This window comes from Salminus brasiliensis, chromosome 3 (assembly GCF_030463535.1).
Source record: "Salminus brasiliensis chromosome 3, fSalBra1.hap2, whole genome shotgun sequence".
NCBI lineage: Eukaryota > Metazoa > Chordata > Actinopteri > Characiformes > Bryconidae > Salminus > Salminus brasiliensis.
This window is the reverse complement of record NC_132880.1, coordinates 49,206,945-49,221,441: the sequence shown is the minus strand read 5'-3', so window position 1 is coordinate 49,221,441 and position 14,497 is coordinate 49,206,945. Positions and strand designations below refer to the sequence as shown.

Genomic DNA, 14,497 nt, shown 5'->3' with positions numbered 1-14,497 from the left:
CACAACTTGCAACTCAGGTATCAATTGCAGCAGAGTGCCTTGAGGACTTGATTTCTTTCAAAGCTGCACTTCATCTGATCTCCAAACAGAGGGCCCCGTACTCTGCTCAAGATGTTGAGTGTAAAAGAAATACAGGCTTTGCCTTGAGAAACTTGCTTTAAATCAAAATCCTGGAGAGTGCAGCTGATCCATTGGACTACACAACTTGCAACTCAGGTATCAATTGCAGCAGAGTGCCTTGAGGACTTGATTTCTTTCAAAGCTGCACTTCATCTGATCTCCAAACATAGGGCCCCGTACTCTGCTCAAGATGTTGAGTGCAAAAGAAATACAGGCTTTGCCTTGAGAATCTTGCTTTAAATCAAAATCCTGGAGAGTGCAGCTGATCCATTGGACTTCACAACTTGCAACTCAGGTATCAATGGCAGCAGAGTGCCTTGAGGACTTGATTTGTTTCAAAGCTGCACTTCATCTGATCTCTAAACAGAGGGCCCTTACTCTGCTCATGATGTTGAGTGGAAAAGAAATACAGGCTTTGCCTACAGGCTGACTCCTTGCAGCAGCGTGTTAATTACGTCTTAGACCTTTTGTTTCTTCTTAGCCCCATTGCATGTACAGAGTGTGGATGGATAGGCGGTTTAGGGCTTGAAAGAGTCTTTCTGCAGGTCGGCGTGCAGCTGTTGTCCCTGGTGGTCTAGTGGCTAGGATTCGGCGCTCTCACCGCCGCGGCCTGGGTTCGATTCCCGGTCAGGGAAGTCCTCTGTTTCTTTTTGACAAAGTGGATGAGTCGGATTCTGTTGTGATTTGCCAAGCTTAGGGATTTAGCCAAATGAGAAAGAAAATAAGATGTCCTTCGAGCCGGATTTGAACCAGCGACCTAAGGATGGCCATTTTAATACCTACAGTCCTCCGCTCTACCAACTGAGCTATCGAAGGCAACCGAACACACCCCTTGAAATGCAATTCAAATGGGAACATGGAAATGCTGTATTGCTTTGTGCCATCAATCCACTTGATTAGCCTTGAGAAACTTGCTTTAAATCAAAATCCTGGAGAGTGCAGCTGATCCATTGGACTACACAACTTGCAACTCAGGTATCAATTGCAGCAGAGTGCCTTGAGGACTTGATTTCTTTCAAAGCTGCACTTCATCTGATCTCCAAACAGAGGGCCCTGTACTCTGCTCAAGATGTTGAGTGCAAAAGAAATACAGGCTTTGCCTTGAGAATCTTGCTTTAAATCAAAATCCTGGAGAGTGCAGCTGATCCATTGGACTTCACAACTTGCAACTCAGGTATCAATGGCAGCAGAGTGCCTTGAGGACTTGATTTCTTTCAAAGCTGCACTTCATCTGATCTCCAAACAGAGGGCCCCGTACTCTGCTCAAGATGTTGAGTGTAAAAGAAATACAGGCTTTGCCTTGAGAAACTTGCTTTAAATCAAAATCCTGGAGAGTGCAGCTGATCCATTGGACTACACAACTTGCAACTCAGGTATCAATTGCAGCAGAGTGCCTTGAGGACTTGATTTCTTTCAAAGCTGCACTTCATCTGATCTCCAAACAGAGGGCCCCGTACTCTGCTCAAGATGTTGAGTGTAAAAGAAATACAGGCTTTGCCTTGAGAAACTTGCTTTAAATCAAAATCCTGGAGAGTGCAGCTGATCCATTGGACTACACAACTTGCAACTCAGGTATCAATTGCAGCAGAGTGCCTTGAGGACTTGATTTCTTTCAAAGCTGCACTTCATCTGATCTCCAAACATAGGGCCCCGTACTCTGCTCAAGATGTTGAGTGCAAAAGAAATACAGGCTTTGCCTTGAGAATCTTGCTTTAAATCAAAATCCTGGAGAGTGCAGCTGATCCATTGGACTTCACAACTTGCAACTCAGGTATCAATGGCAGCAGAGTGCCTTGAGGACTTGATTTGTTTCAAAGCTGCACTTCATCTGATCTCTAAACAGAGGGCCCTTACTCTGCTCATGATGTTGAGTGGAAAAGAAATACAGGCTTTGCCTACAGGCTGACTCCTTGCAGCAGCGTGTTAATTACGTCTTAGACCTTTTGTTTCTTCTTAGCCCCATTGCATGTACAGAGTGTGGATGGATAGGCGGTTTAGGGCTTGAAAGAGTCTTTCTGCAGGTCGCCGTGCAGCTGTTGTCCCTGGTGGTCTAGTGGCTAGGATTCGGCGCTCTCACCGCCGCGGCCTGGGTTCGATTCCCGGTCAGGGAAGTCCTCTGTTTCTTTTTGACAAAGTGGATGAGTCGGATTCTGTTGTGATTTGCCAAGCTTAGGGATTTAGCCAAATGAGAAAGAAAATAAGATGTCCTTCGAGCCGGATTTGAACCAGCGACCTAAGGATGGCCATTTTAATACCTACAGTCCTCCGCTCTACCAACTGAGCTATCGAAGGCAACCGAACACACCCCTTGAAATGCAATTCAAATGGGAACATGGAAATGCTGTATTGCTTTGTGCCATCAATCCACTTGATTAGCCTTGAGAAACTTGCTTTAAATCAAAATCCTGGAGAGTGCAGCTGATCCATTGGACTACACAACTTGCAACTCAGGTATCAATTGCAGCAGAGTGCCTTGAGGACTTGATTTCTTTCAAAGCTGCACTTCATCTGATCTCCAAACAGAGGGCCCTGTACTCTGCTCAAGATGTTGAGTGCAAAAGAAATACAGGCTTTGCCTTGAGAATCTTGCTTTAAATCAAAATCCTGGAGAGTGCAGCTGATCCATTGGACTTCACAACTTGCAACTCAGGTATCAATGGCAGCAGAGTGCCTTGAGGACTTGATTTGTTTTAAAGCTGCACTTCATCTGATCTCCAAACAGAGGGCCCCGTACTCTGCTCAGGATGTTGAGTGGAAAAGAAATCCAGGCTTGGCCTACAGGCTGACTCCTTGCAGCAGCGTGTCAATTACGTCTTAGACCTTTTGTTTCTTCTTAGCCCTATGGCATGTACAGAGTGTGGATGGATAGGCGGTTTAGGGCTTGAAAGAGTCTTTCTCCAGTTCACAGTCTAGCTGTTGTCCCTGGTGGTCTAGTGGCTAGGATTCGACGCTCTCACCGCCGCGGCCGGGGTTTGGTTCCCGGGCAGGGAAGTCCTCTGTTCCTTTTTGACAAAGTGGATGAGTCGGATTCTGTTGTGATTTGCCAAGGTTAGGGATTTAACCAAATGACAAAGAAAATAAGATGTCCTTCGAGCCGGATTTGAACCAGCGAACTAAGGATGGCCATTTTAATACCTACAGTCCTCCGCTCTACCAACTGAGCTATCAAAGGCAACCAAACACACCCCTTGAAATGCAAGTCAAATGGGAACATGGAAATGCTGTATTACTTTGTGCCATCAATCCACTTGATTAGCCTTGAGAACCTTGCTTTAAATCAAAATCCTGGAGAGTCCAGCTGATCCATTGGACTTCACAACTTGCAACTCAGGTATCAATGGCAGCAGAGTGCCTTGAGGACTTGATTTCTTTCAAAGCTGCACTTCATCTGATCTCCAAACAGAGGGCCCCGTACTCTGCTAAAGATGTTGAGTGCAAAAGAAATACAGGCTTTGCCTTGAGAATCTTGCTTTAAATCAAAATCCTGGAGAGTGCAGCTGATCCATTGGACTTCACAACTTGCAACTCAGGTATCAATGGCAGCAGAGTGCCTTGAGGACTTGATTTGTTTCAAAGCTGCACTTCATCTGATCTCTAAACAGAGGGCCCTTACTCTGCTCATGATGTTGAGTGGAAAAGAAATACAGGCTTTGCCTACAGGCTGACTCCTTGCAGCAGCGTGTTAATTACGTCTTAGACCTTTTGTTTCTTCTTAGCCCCATTGCATGTACAGAGTGTGGATGGATAGGCGGTTTAGGGCTTGAAAGAGTCTTTCTGCAGGTCGCCGTGCAGCTGTTGTCCCTGGTGGTCTAGTGGCTAGGATTCGGCGCTCTCACCGCCGCGGCCTGGGTTCGATTCCCGGTCAGGGAAGTCCTCTGTTTCTTTTTGACAAAGTGGATGAGTCGGATTCTGTTGTGATTTGCCAAGCTTAGGGATTTAGCCAAATGAGAAAGAAAATAAGATGTCCTTCGAGCCGGATTTGAACCAGCGACCTAAGGATGGCCATTTTAATACCTACAGTCCTCCGCTCTACCAACTGAGCTATCGAAGGCAACCGAACACACCCCTTGAAATGCAATTCAAATGGGAACATGGAAATGCTGTATTGCTTTGTGCCATCAATCCACTTGATTAGCCTTGAGAAACTTGCTTTAAATCAAAATCCTGGAGAGTGCAGCTGATCCATTGGACTACACAACTTGCAACTCAGGTATCAATTGCAGCAGAGTGCCTTGAGGACTTGATTTCTTTCAAAGCTGCACTTCATCTGATCTCCAAACAGAGGGCCCTGTACTCTGCTCAAGATGTTGAGTGCAAAAGAAATACAGGCTTTGCCTTGAGAATCTTGCTTTAAATCAAAATCCTGGAGAGTGCAGCTGATCCATTGGACTTCACAACTTGCAACTCAGGTATCAATGGCAGCAGAGTGCCTTGAGGACTTGATTTCTTTCAAAGCTGCACTTCATCTGATCTCCAAACAGAGGGCCCCGTACTCTGCTCAAGATGTTGAGTGTAAAAGAAATACAGGCTTTGCCTTGAGAAACTTGCTTTAAATCAAAATCCTGGAGAGTGCAGCTGATCCATTGGACTACACAACTTGCAACTCAGGTATCAATTGCAGCAGAGTGCCTTGAGGACTTGATTTCTTTCAAAGCTGCACTTCATCTGATCTCCAAACAGAGGGCCCCGTACTCTGCTCAAGATGTTGAGTGTAAAAGAAATACAGGCTTTGCCTTGAGAAACTTGCTTTAAATCAAAATCCTGGAGAGTGCAGCTGATCCATTGGACTACACAACTTGCAACTCAGGTATCAATTGCAGCAGAGTGCCTTGAGGACTTGATTTCTTTCAAAGCTGCACTTCATCTGATCTCCAAACATAGGGCCCCGTACTCTGCTCAAGATGTTGAGTGCAAAAGAAATACAGGCTTTGCCTTGAGAATCTTGCTTTAAATCAAAATCCTGGAGAGTGCAGCTGATCCATTGGACTTCACAACTTGCAACTCAGGTATCAATGGCAGCAGAGTGCCTTGAGGACTTGATTTGTTTCAAAGCTGCACTTCATCTGATCTCTAAACAGAGGGCCCTTACTCTGCTCATGATGTTGAGTGGAAAAGAAATACAGGCTTTGCCTACAGGCTGACTCCTTGCAGCAGCGTGTTAATTACGTCTTAGACCTTTTGTTTCTTCTTAGCCCCATTGCATGTACAGAGTGTGGATGGATAGGCGGTTTAGGGCTTGAAAGAGTCTTTCTGCAGGTCGCCGTGCAGCTGTTGTCCCTGGTGGTCTAGTGGCTAGGATTCGGCGCTCTCACCGCCGCGGCCTGGGTTCGATTCCCGGTCAGGGAAGTCCTCTGTTTCTTTTTGACAAAGTGGATGAGTCGGATTCTGTTGTGATTTGCCAAGCTTAGGGATTTAGCCAAATGAGAAAGAAAATAAGATGTCCTTCGAGCCGGATTTGAACCAGCGACCTAAGGATGGCCATTTTAATACCTACAGTCCTCCGCTCTACCAACTGAGCTATCGAAGGCAACCGAACACACCCCTTGAAATGCAATTCAAATGGGAACATGGAAATGCTGTATTGCTTTGTGCCATCAATCCACTTGATTAGCCTTGAGAAACTTGCTTTAAATCAAAATCCTGGAGAGTGCAGCTGATCCATTGGACTACACAACTTGCAACTCAGGTATCAATTGCAGCAGAGTGCCTTGAGGACTTGATTTCTTTCAAAGCTGCACTTCATCTGATCTCCAAACAGAGGGCCCTGTACTCTGCTCAAGATGTTGAGTGCAAAAGAAATACAGGCTTTGCCTTGAGAATCTTGCTTTAAATCAAAATCCTGGAGAGTGCAGCTGATCCATTGGACTTCACAACTTGCAACTCAGGTATCAATGGCAGCAGAGTGCCTTGAGGACTTGATTTGTTTTAAAGCTGCACTTCATCTGATCTCCAAACAGAGGGCCCCGTACTCTGCTCAGGATGTTGAGTGGAAAAGAAATCCAGGCTTGGCCTACAGGCTGACTCCTTGCAGCAGCGTGTCAATTACGTCTTAGACCTTTTGTTTCTTCTTAGCCCTATGGCATGTACAGAGTGTGGATGGATAGGCGGTTTAGGGCTTGAAAGAGTCTTTCTCCAGTTCACAGTCTAGCTGTTGTCCCTGGTGGTCTAGTGGCTAGGATTCGACGCTCTCACCGCCGCGGCCGGGGTTTGGTTCCCGGGCAGGGAAGTCCTCTGTTCCTTTTTGACAAAGTGGATGAGTCGGATTCTGTTGTGATTTGCCAAGGTTAGGGATTTAACCAAATGACAAAGAAAATAAGATGTCCTTCGAGCCGGATTTGAACCAGCGAACTAAGGATGGCCATTTTAATACCTACAGTCCTCCGCTCTACCAACTGAGCTATCAAAGGCAACCAAACACACCCCTTGAAATGCAAGTCAAATGGGAACATGGAAATGCTGTATTACTTTGTGCCATCAATCCACTTGATTAGCCTTGAGAACCTTGCTTTAAATCAAAATCCTGGAGAGTCCAGCTGATCCATTGGACTTCACAACTTGCAACTCAGGTATCAATGGCAGCAGAGTGCCTTGAGGACTTGATTTCTTTCAAAGCTGCACTTCATCTGATCTCCAAACAGAGGGCCCCGTACTCTGCTAAAGATGTTGAGTGCAAAAGAAATACAGGCTTTGCCTTGAGAATCTTGCTTTAAATCAAAATCCTGGAGAGTGCAGCTGATCCATTGGACTTCACAACTTGCAACTCAGGTATCAATGGCAGCAGAGTGCCTTGAGGACTTGATTTGTTTCAAAGCTGCACTTCATCTGATCTCTAAACAGAGGGCCCTTACTCTGCTCATGATGTTGAGTGGAAAAGAAATACAGGCTTTGCCTACAGGCTGACTCCTTGCAGCAGCGTGTTAATTACGTCTTAGACCTTTTGTTTCTTCTTAGCCCCATTGCATGTACAGAGTGTGGATGGATAGGCGGTTTAGGGCTTGAAAGAGTCTTTCTGCAGGTCGGCGTGCAGCTGTTGTCCCTGGTGGTCTAGTGGCTAGGATTCGGCGCTCTCACCGCCGCGGCCTGGGTTCGATTCCCGGTCAGGGAAGTCCTCTGTTTCTTTTTGACAAAGTGGATGAGTCGGATTCTGTTGTGATTTGCCAAGCTTAGGGATTTAGCCAAATGAGAAAGAAAATAAGATGTCCTTCGAGCCGGATTTGAACCAGCGACCTAAGGATGGCCATTTTAATACCTACAGTCCTCCGCTCTACCAACTGAGCTATCGAAGGCAACCGAACACACCCCTTGAAATGCAATTCAAATGGGAACATGGAAATGCTGTATTGCTTTGTGCCATCAATCCACTTGATTAGCCTTGAGAAACTTGCTTTAAATCAAAATCCTGGAGAGTGCAGCTGATCCATTGGACTACACAACTTGCAACTCAGGTATCAATTGCAGCAGAGTGCCTTGAGGACTTGATTTCTTTCAAAGCTGCACTTCATCTGATCTCCAAACAGAGGGCCCTGTACTCTGCTCAAGATGTTGAGTGCAAAAGAAATACAGGCTTTGCCTTGAGAATCTTGCTTTAAATCAAAATCCTGGAGAGTGCAGCTGATCCATTGGACTTCACAACTTGCAACTCAGGTATCAATGGCAGCAGAGTGCCTTGAGGACTTGATTTGTTTTAAAGCTGCACTTCATCTGATCTCCAAACAGAGGGCCCCGTACTCTGCTCAGGATGTTGAGTGGAAAAGAAATCCAGGCTTGGCCTACAGGCTGACTCCTTGCAGCAGCGTGTCAATTACGTCTTAGACCTTTTGTTTCTTCTTAGCCCTATGGCATGTACAGAGTGTGGATGGATAGGCGGTTTAGGGCTTGAAAGAGTCTTTCTCCAGTTCACAGTCTAGCTGTTGTCCCTGGTGGTCTAGTGGCTAGGATTCGACGCTCTCACCGCCGCGGCCGGGGTTTGGTTCCCGGGCAGGGAAGTCCTCTGTTCCTTTTTGACAAAGTGGATGAGTCGGATTCTGTTGTGATTTGCCAAGGTTAGGGATTTAACCAAATGACAAAGAAAATAAGATGTCCTTCGAGCCGGATTTGAACCAGCGAACTAAGGATGGCCATTTTAATACCTACAGTCCTCCGCTCTACCAACTGAGCTATCAAAGGCAACCAAACACACCCCTTGAAATGCAAGTCAAATGGGAACATGGAAATGCTGTATTACTTTGTGCCATCAATCCACTTGATTAGCCTTGAGAACCTTGCTTTAAATCAAAATCCTGGAGAGTCCAGCTGATCCATTGGACTTCACAACTTGCAACTCAGGTATCAATGGCAGCAGAGTGCCTTGAGGACTTGATTTCTTTCAAAGCTGCACTTCATCTGATCTCCAAACAGAGGGCCCCGTACTCTGCTAAAGATGTTGAGTGCAAAAGAAATACAGGCTTTGCCTTGAGAATCTTGCTTTAAATCAAAATCCTGGAGAGTGCAGCTGATCCATTGGACTTCACAACTTGCAACTCAGGTATCAATGGCAGCAGAGTGCCTTGAGGACTTGATTTGTTTCAAAGCTGCACTTCATCTGATCTCTAAACAGAGGGCCCTTACTCTGCTCATGATGTTGAGTGGAAAAGAAATACAGGCTTTGCCTACAGGCTGACTCCTTGCAGCAGCGTGTTAATTACGTCTTAGACCTTTTGTTTCTTCTTAGCCCCATTGCATGTACAGAGTGTGGATGGATAGGCGGTTTAGGGCTTGAAAGAGTCTTTCTGCAGGTTGCCGTGCAGCTGTTGTCCCTGGTGGTCTAGTGGCTAGGATTCGGCGCTCTCACCGCCGCGGCCTGGGTTCGATTCCCGGTCAGGGAAGTCCTCTGTTTCTTTTTGACAAAGTGGATGAGTCGGATTCTGTTGTGATTTGCCAAGCTTAGGGATTTAGCCAAATGAGAAAGAAAATAAGATGTCCTTCGAGCCGGATTTGAACCAGCGACCTAAGGATGGCCATTTTAATACCTACAGTCCTCCGCTCTACCAACTGAGCTATCGAAGGCAACCGAACACACCCCTTGAAATGCAATTCAAATGGGAACATGGAAATGCTGTATTGCTTTGTGCCATCAATCCACTTGATTAGCCTTGAGAAACTTGCTTTAAATCAAAATCCTGGAGAGTGCAGCTGATCCATTGGACTACACAACTTGCAACTCAGGTATCAATTGCAGCAGAGTGCCTTGAGGACTTGATTTCTTTCAAAGCTGCACTTCATCTGATCTCCAAACAGAGGGCCCTGTACTCTGCTCAAGATGTTGAGTGCAAAAGAAATACAGGCTTTGCCTTGAGAATCTTGCTTTAAATCAAAATCCTGGAGAGTGCAGCTGATCCATTGGACTTCACAACTTGCAACTCAGGTATCAATGGCAGCAGAGTGCCTTGAGGACTTGATTTGTTTTAAAGCTGCACTTCATCTGATCTCCAAACAGAGGGCCCCGTACTCTGCTCAGGATGTTGAGTGGAAAAGAAATCCAGGCTTGGCCTACAGGCTGACTCCTTGCAGCAGCGTGTCAATTACGTCTTAGACCTTTTGTTTCTTCTTAGCCCTATGGCATGTACAGAGTGTGGATGGATAGGCGGTTTAGGGCTTGAAAGAGTCTTTCTCCAGTTCACAGTCTAGCTGTTGTCCCTGGTGGTCTAGTGGCTAGGATTCGACGCTCTCACCGCCGCTGCCGGGGTTTGGTTCCCGGTCAGGGAAGTCCTCTGTTCCTTTTTGACAAAGTGGATGAGTCGGATTCTGTTGTGATTTGCCAAGGTTAGGGATTTAACCAAATGACAAAGAAAATAAGATGTCCTTCGAGCCGGATTTGAACCAGCGAACTAAGGATGGCCATTTTAATACCTACAGTCCTCCGCTCTAACAACTGAGCTATCAAAGGCAACCAAACACACCCCTTGAAATGCAAGTCAAATGGGAACATGGAAATGCTGTATTACTTTGTGCCATCAATCCACTTGATTAGCCTTGAGAACCTTGCTTTAAATCAAAATCCTGGAGAGTCCAGCTGATCCATTGGACTTCACAACTTGCAACTCAGGTATCAATGGCAGCAGAGTGCCTTGAGGACTTGATTTCTTTCAAAGCTGCACTTCATCTGATCTCCAAACAGAGGGCCCCGTACTCTGCTAAAGATGTTGAGTGCAAAAGAAATACAGGCTTTGCCTTGAGAATCTTGCTTTAAATCAAAATCCTGGAGAGTGCAGCTGATCCATTGGACTTCACAACTTGCAACTCAGGTATCAATGGCAGCAGAGTGCCTTGAGGACTTGATTTCTTTCAAAGCTGCACTTCATCTGATCTCCAAACAGAGGGCCCTGTACTCTGCTCAAGATGTTGAGTGCAAAAGACATACAGGCTTTGCCTTGATAATCTTGCTTTAAATCAAAATCCTGGAGAGTGCAGCTGATCCATTGGACTACACAACTTGCAACTCAGGTATCAATTGCAGCAGAGTGCCTTGAGGACTTCATTTCTTTCAAAGCTGCACTTCATCTGATCTCCAAACAGAGGGCCCCGTACTCTGCTCAAGATGTTGAGTGTAAAAGAAATACAGGCTTTGCCTTGAGAAACTTGCTTTAAATCAAAATCCTGGAGAGTGCAGCTGATCCATTGGACTACACAACTTGCAACTCAGGTATCAATTGCAGCAGAGTGCCTTGAGGACTTGATTTCTTTCAAAGCTGCACTTCATCTGATCTCCAAACATAGGGCCCCGTACTCTGCTCAAGATGTTGAGTGCAAAAGAAATACAGGCTTTGCCTTGAGAATCTTGCTTTAAATCAAAATCCTGGAGAGTGCAGCTGATCCATTGGACTTCACAACTTGCAACTCAGGTATCAATGGCAGCAGAGTGCCTTGAGGACTTGATTTGTTTCAAAGCTGCACTTCATCTGATCTCTAAACAGAGGGCCCTTACTCTGCTCATGATGTTGAGTGGAAAAGAAATACAGGCTTTGCCTACAGGCTGACTCCTTGCAGCAGCGTGTCAATTACGTTTTAGACCTTTTGTTTTTTCTTAGCCCAATTGCATGTACAGAGTGTGGATGGATAGCCGGTTTAGGGCTAGAAAGAGTCTTTCTCCAGTTCACAGTGCAGCTGTTGTAGCTGGTGGTCTAGTGGCTAGGCTTCGACGCTCTCACCGCCGCGGCCGGGGTTTGATTCCCGGTCAGAGAAGTCCACTGTTTCTTTTTGACAAAGTGGATGCGTCGGATTCTGTTGTGATTTGCCAAGCTTAGGGATTTAACCAAATGAGAAAGAAAATAAGACATCCTTCGAGCTGGATTTGAACCAGCGACCTAATGATGGCCAATTTAACACCTACAGTCCTCCGCTCTACCAACTGAGCTATCAAAGGCAACCGAACACACCCCTTGAAATGCAAGTCAAATGGGAACATGGAAATGCTGTATTGCTTTGTGCCATCAATCCACTTGATTAGCCTTGAGAAACTTGCTTTAAATCAAAATCCTGGAGAGTCCAGCTGATCCGTTGGACTTCACAACTTGCAACTCAGGTATCAATGGCAGCAGAGTGCCTTGAGGACTTGATTTGTTTCAAAGCTGCACTTCATCTGATCTCCAAACAGAGGTCCCTGTACTCTGCTCAAGATGTTGAGTGGAATAGAAATACAGGCTTTGCCTTGAGAATCTTGCTTTAAATCAAAATCCTGGAGAGTGCAGCTGATCCATTGGACTACACAACTTGCAACTCAGGTATCAATTGCAGCAGAGTGCCTTGAGGACTTCATTTCTTTCAAAGCTGCACTTCATCTGATCTCCAAACAGAGGGCCCCGTACTCTGCTCAAGATGTTGAGTGTAAAAGAAATACAGGCTTTGCCTTGAGAAACTTGCTTTAAATCAAAATCCTGGAGAGTGCAGCTGATCCATTGGACTACACAACTTGCAACTCAGGTATCAATTGCAGCAGAGTGCCTTGAGGACTTGATTTCTTTCAAAGCTGCACTTCATCTGATCTCCAAACATAGGGCCCCGTACTCTGCTCAAGATGTTGAGTGCAAAAGAAATACAGGCTTTGCCTTGAGAATCTTGCTTTAAATCAAAATCCTGGAGAGTGCAGCTGATCCATTGGACTTCACAACTTGCAACTCAGGTATCAATGGCAGCAGAGTGCCTTGAGGACTTGATTTGTTTCAAAGCTGCACTTCATCTGATCTCTAAACAGAGGGCCCTTACTCTGCTCATGATGTTGAGTGGAAAAGAAATACAGGCTTTGCCTACAGGCTGACTCCTTGCAGCAGCGTGTCAATTACGTCTTAGACCTTTTGTTTCTTCTTAGCCCCATTGCATGTACAGAGTGTGGATGGATAGGCGGTTTAGGGCTTGAAAGAGTCTTTCTGCAGGTCGCAGTGCAGTTGTTGTCCCTGGTGGTCTAGTGGCTAGGATTCGGTACTCTCACCGCTGCGGCATGGGTTCGATTCCCGGTCAGGGAAGTCCTCTGTTTCTTTTTGACAAAGTGGATGAGTCGGATTCTGTTGTGATTTGCCAAGCTTAGGGATTTAGCCAAATGACAAAGAAAATAAGATGTCCTTCGAGCCGGATTTGAACCAGCGACCTAAGGATGGCCATTTTAATACCTACAGTCCTCCGCTCTACCAACTGAGCTATCGAAGGCAACCGGACACACCCCTTGAAATGCATGTCAAATGGGAACATGGAAATGCTGTATTGCTTTGTGCCATCAATCCACTTGATTAGCCTTGAGAAACTTGCTTTAAATCAAAATCCTGGAGAGTGCAGCTGATCCATTGGACTACACAACTTGCAACTCAGGTATCAATTGCAGCAGAGTGCCTTGAGGACTTGATTTCTTTCAAAGCTGCACTTCATCTGATCTCCAAACAGAGGGCCCCGTACTCTGCTCAAGATGTTGAGTGCAAAAGAAATACAGGCTTTGCCTTGAGAATCTTGCTTTAAATCAAAATCCTGGAGAGTGCAGCTGATCCATTGGACTTCACAACTTGCAACTCAGGTATCAATGGCAGCAGAGTGCCTTGAGGACTTGATTTGTTTCAAAGCTGCACTTCATCTGATCTCTAAACAGAGGGCCCTTACTCTGCTCATGATGTTGAGTGGAAAAGAAATACAGGCTTTGCCTACAGGCTGACTCCTTGCAGCAGCGTGTTAATTACGTCTTAGACCTTTTGTTTCTTCTTAGCCCCATTGCATGTACAGAGTGTGGATGGATAGGCGGTTTAGGGCTTGAAAGAGTCTTTCTGCAGGTCGCAGTGCAGCTGTTGTCCCTGGTGGTCTAGTGGCTAGGATTCGGCGCTCTCACCGCCGTGGCCTGGGTTCGATTCCCGGTCAGGGAAGTCCTCTGTTTCTTTTTGACAAAGTGGATGAGTTGGATTCTGTTGTGATTTGCCAAGCTTAGGGATTTAGCCAAATGACAAAGAAAATAAGATGTCCTTCGAGCCGGATTTGAACCAGCGACCTAAAGATGGCCATTTTAATACCTACAGTCCTCCGCTCTACCAACTGAGCTATCGAAGGCAACCGAACACACCCCTTGAAATGCAAGTCAAATGGGAACATGGAAATGCTGTATTGCTTTGTGCCATCAATCCACTTGATTAGCCTTGAGAAACTTGCTTTAAATCAAAATCCTGGAGAGTCCAGCTGATCCATTGGACTTCACAACTTGCAACTCAGGTATCAATGGCAGCAGAGTGCCTTGAGGACTTGATTTGTTTCAAAGCTGCACTTCATCTGATCTCCAAACAGAGGGCCCTGCACTCTGCTCAAGATGTTGAGTGGAATAGAAATACAGGCTTTGCCTTGAGAATCTTGCTTTACGTCAAAATCCTGGAGAGTCCAGCTGATCCATTGGACTTCACAACTTGCAACTCAGGTATCAATGGCAGCAGAGTGCCTTGAGGACTTGATTTGTTTCAAAGCTGCACTTCATCTGATCTCCAAACAGAGGGCCCTGTACTCTGCTCAAGATGTTGAGTGGAATAGAAATACAGGCTTTGCCTTGAGAATCTTGCTTTAAATCAAAATCCTGGAGAGTGCAGCTGATCCATTGGACTTCACAACTTGCAACTCAGGTATCAATGGCAGCAGAGTGCCTTGAGGACTTGATTTGTTTTAAAGCTGCACTTCATCTGATCTCCAAACAGATGGCCCCGTACTCTGCTCAGGATGTTGAGTGGAAAAGAAATACAGGATTTGCCTTCAGGCTGACTCCTTGCAGCAGCGTGTCAATTACGTTTTAGACCTTTTGTTTTTTCTTAGCCCAATTGCATGTACAGAGTGTGGATGGATAGCCGGTTTAGGGCTAGAAAGAGTCTTTCTCCAGTTCACAGTGCAG

At 45.8% G+C, this 14,497-nt stretch overlaps 14 non-coding genes across 14 annotated transcripts; 7 read left to right on the top strand and 7 right to left on the bottom strand.

Annotated features, from left to right (window-relative positions):
* Positions 1-683: 683 nt before the first annotated feature.
* trnae-cuc (transfer RNA glutamic acid (anticodon CUC)) lies at positions 684-755 on the top strand. Its single transcript has one exon. It is a non-coding gene; the product is annotated as a tRNA-Glu (tRNA).
* A 94-nt stretch (positions 756-849) lies between these two features.
* On the bottom strand, positions 850-936 carry trnay-gua (transfer RNA tyrosine (anticodon GUA)). The gene is given in 2 exon segments: positions 850-885; positions 900-936. It is a non-coding gene; the product is annotated as a tRNA-Tyr (tRNA).
* A 1,223-nt stretch (positions 937-2,159) lies between these two features.
* trnae-cuc (transfer RNA glutamic acid (anticodon CUC)) lies at positions 2,160-2,231 on the top strand. The gene has a single exon. It is a non-coding gene; the product is annotated as a tRNA-Glu (tRNA).
* Positions 2,232-2,325: 94 nt separating this feature from the next.
* On the bottom strand, positions 2,326-2,412 carry trnay-gua (transfer RNA tyrosine (anticodon GUA)). Its single transcript is given in 2 exon segments — positions 2,326-2,361; positions 2,376-2,412. It is a non-coding gene; the product is annotated as a tRNA-Tyr (tRNA).
* A 1,506-nt stretch (positions 2,413-3,918) lies between these two features.
* trnae-cuc (transfer RNA glutamic acid (anticodon CUC)) lies at positions 3,919-3,990 on the top strand. The gene has a single exon. It is a non-coding gene; the product is annotated as a tRNA-Glu (tRNA).
* Positions 3,991-4,084: 94 nt separating this feature from the next.
* On the bottom strand, positions 4,085-4,171 carry trnay-gua (transfer RNA tyrosine (anticodon GUA)). Its single transcript is given in 2 exon segments — positions 4,085-4,120; positions 4,135-4,171. It is a non-coding gene; the product is annotated as a tRNA-Tyr (tRNA).
* A 1,223-nt stretch (positions 4,172-5,394) lies between these two features.
* Positions 5,395-5,466, top strand: trnae-cuc (transfer RNA glutamic acid (anticodon CUC)). The gene has a single exon. It is a non-coding gene; the product is annotated as a tRNA-Glu (tRNA).
* A 94-nt stretch (positions 5,467-5,560) lies between these two features.
* Positions 5,561-5,647, bottom strand: trnay-gua (transfer RNA tyrosine (anticodon GUA)). Its single transcript is given in 2 exon segments — positions 5,561-5,596; positions 5,611-5,647. It is a non-coding gene; the product is annotated as a tRNA-Tyr (tRNA).
* Positions 5,648-7,153: 1,506 nt separating this feature from the next.
* trnae-cuc (transfer RNA glutamic acid (anticodon CUC)) lies at positions 7,154-7,225 on the top strand. The gene has a single exon. It is a non-coding gene; the product is annotated as a tRNA-Glu (tRNA).
* A 94-nt stretch (positions 7,226-7,319) lies between these two features.
* On the bottom strand, positions 7,320-7,406 carry trnay-gua (transfer RNA tyrosine (anticodon GUA)). The gene is given in 2 exon segments: positions 7,320-7,355; positions 7,370-7,406. It is a non-coding gene; the product is annotated as a tRNA-Tyr (tRNA).
* A 1,506-nt stretch (positions 7,407-8,912) lies between these two features.
* trnae-cuc (transfer RNA glutamic acid (anticodon CUC)) lies at positions 8,913-8,984 on the top strand. The gene has a single exon. It is a non-coding gene; the product is annotated as a tRNA-Glu (tRNA).
* A 94-nt stretch (positions 8,985-9,078) lies between these two features.
* trnay-gua (transfer RNA tyrosine (anticodon GUA)) lies at positions 9,079-9,165 on the bottom strand. Its single transcript is given in 2 exon segments — positions 9,079-9,114; positions 9,129-9,165. It is a non-coding gene; the product is annotated as a tRNA-Tyr (tRNA).
* Positions 9,166-12,711: 3,546 nt separating this feature from the next.
* On the bottom strand, positions 12,712-12,798 carry trnay-gua (transfer RNA tyrosine (anticodon GUA)). The gene is given in 2 exon segments: positions 12,712-12,747; positions 12,762-12,798. It is a non-coding gene; the product is annotated as a tRNA-Tyr (tRNA).
* Positions 12,799-13,424: 626 nt separating this feature from the next.
* Positions 13,425-13,496, top strand: trnae-cuc (transfer RNA glutamic acid (anticodon CUC)). The gene has a single exon. It is a non-coding gene; the product is annotated as a tRNA-Glu (tRNA).
* Positions 13,497-14,497: the final 1,001 nt, after the last annotated feature.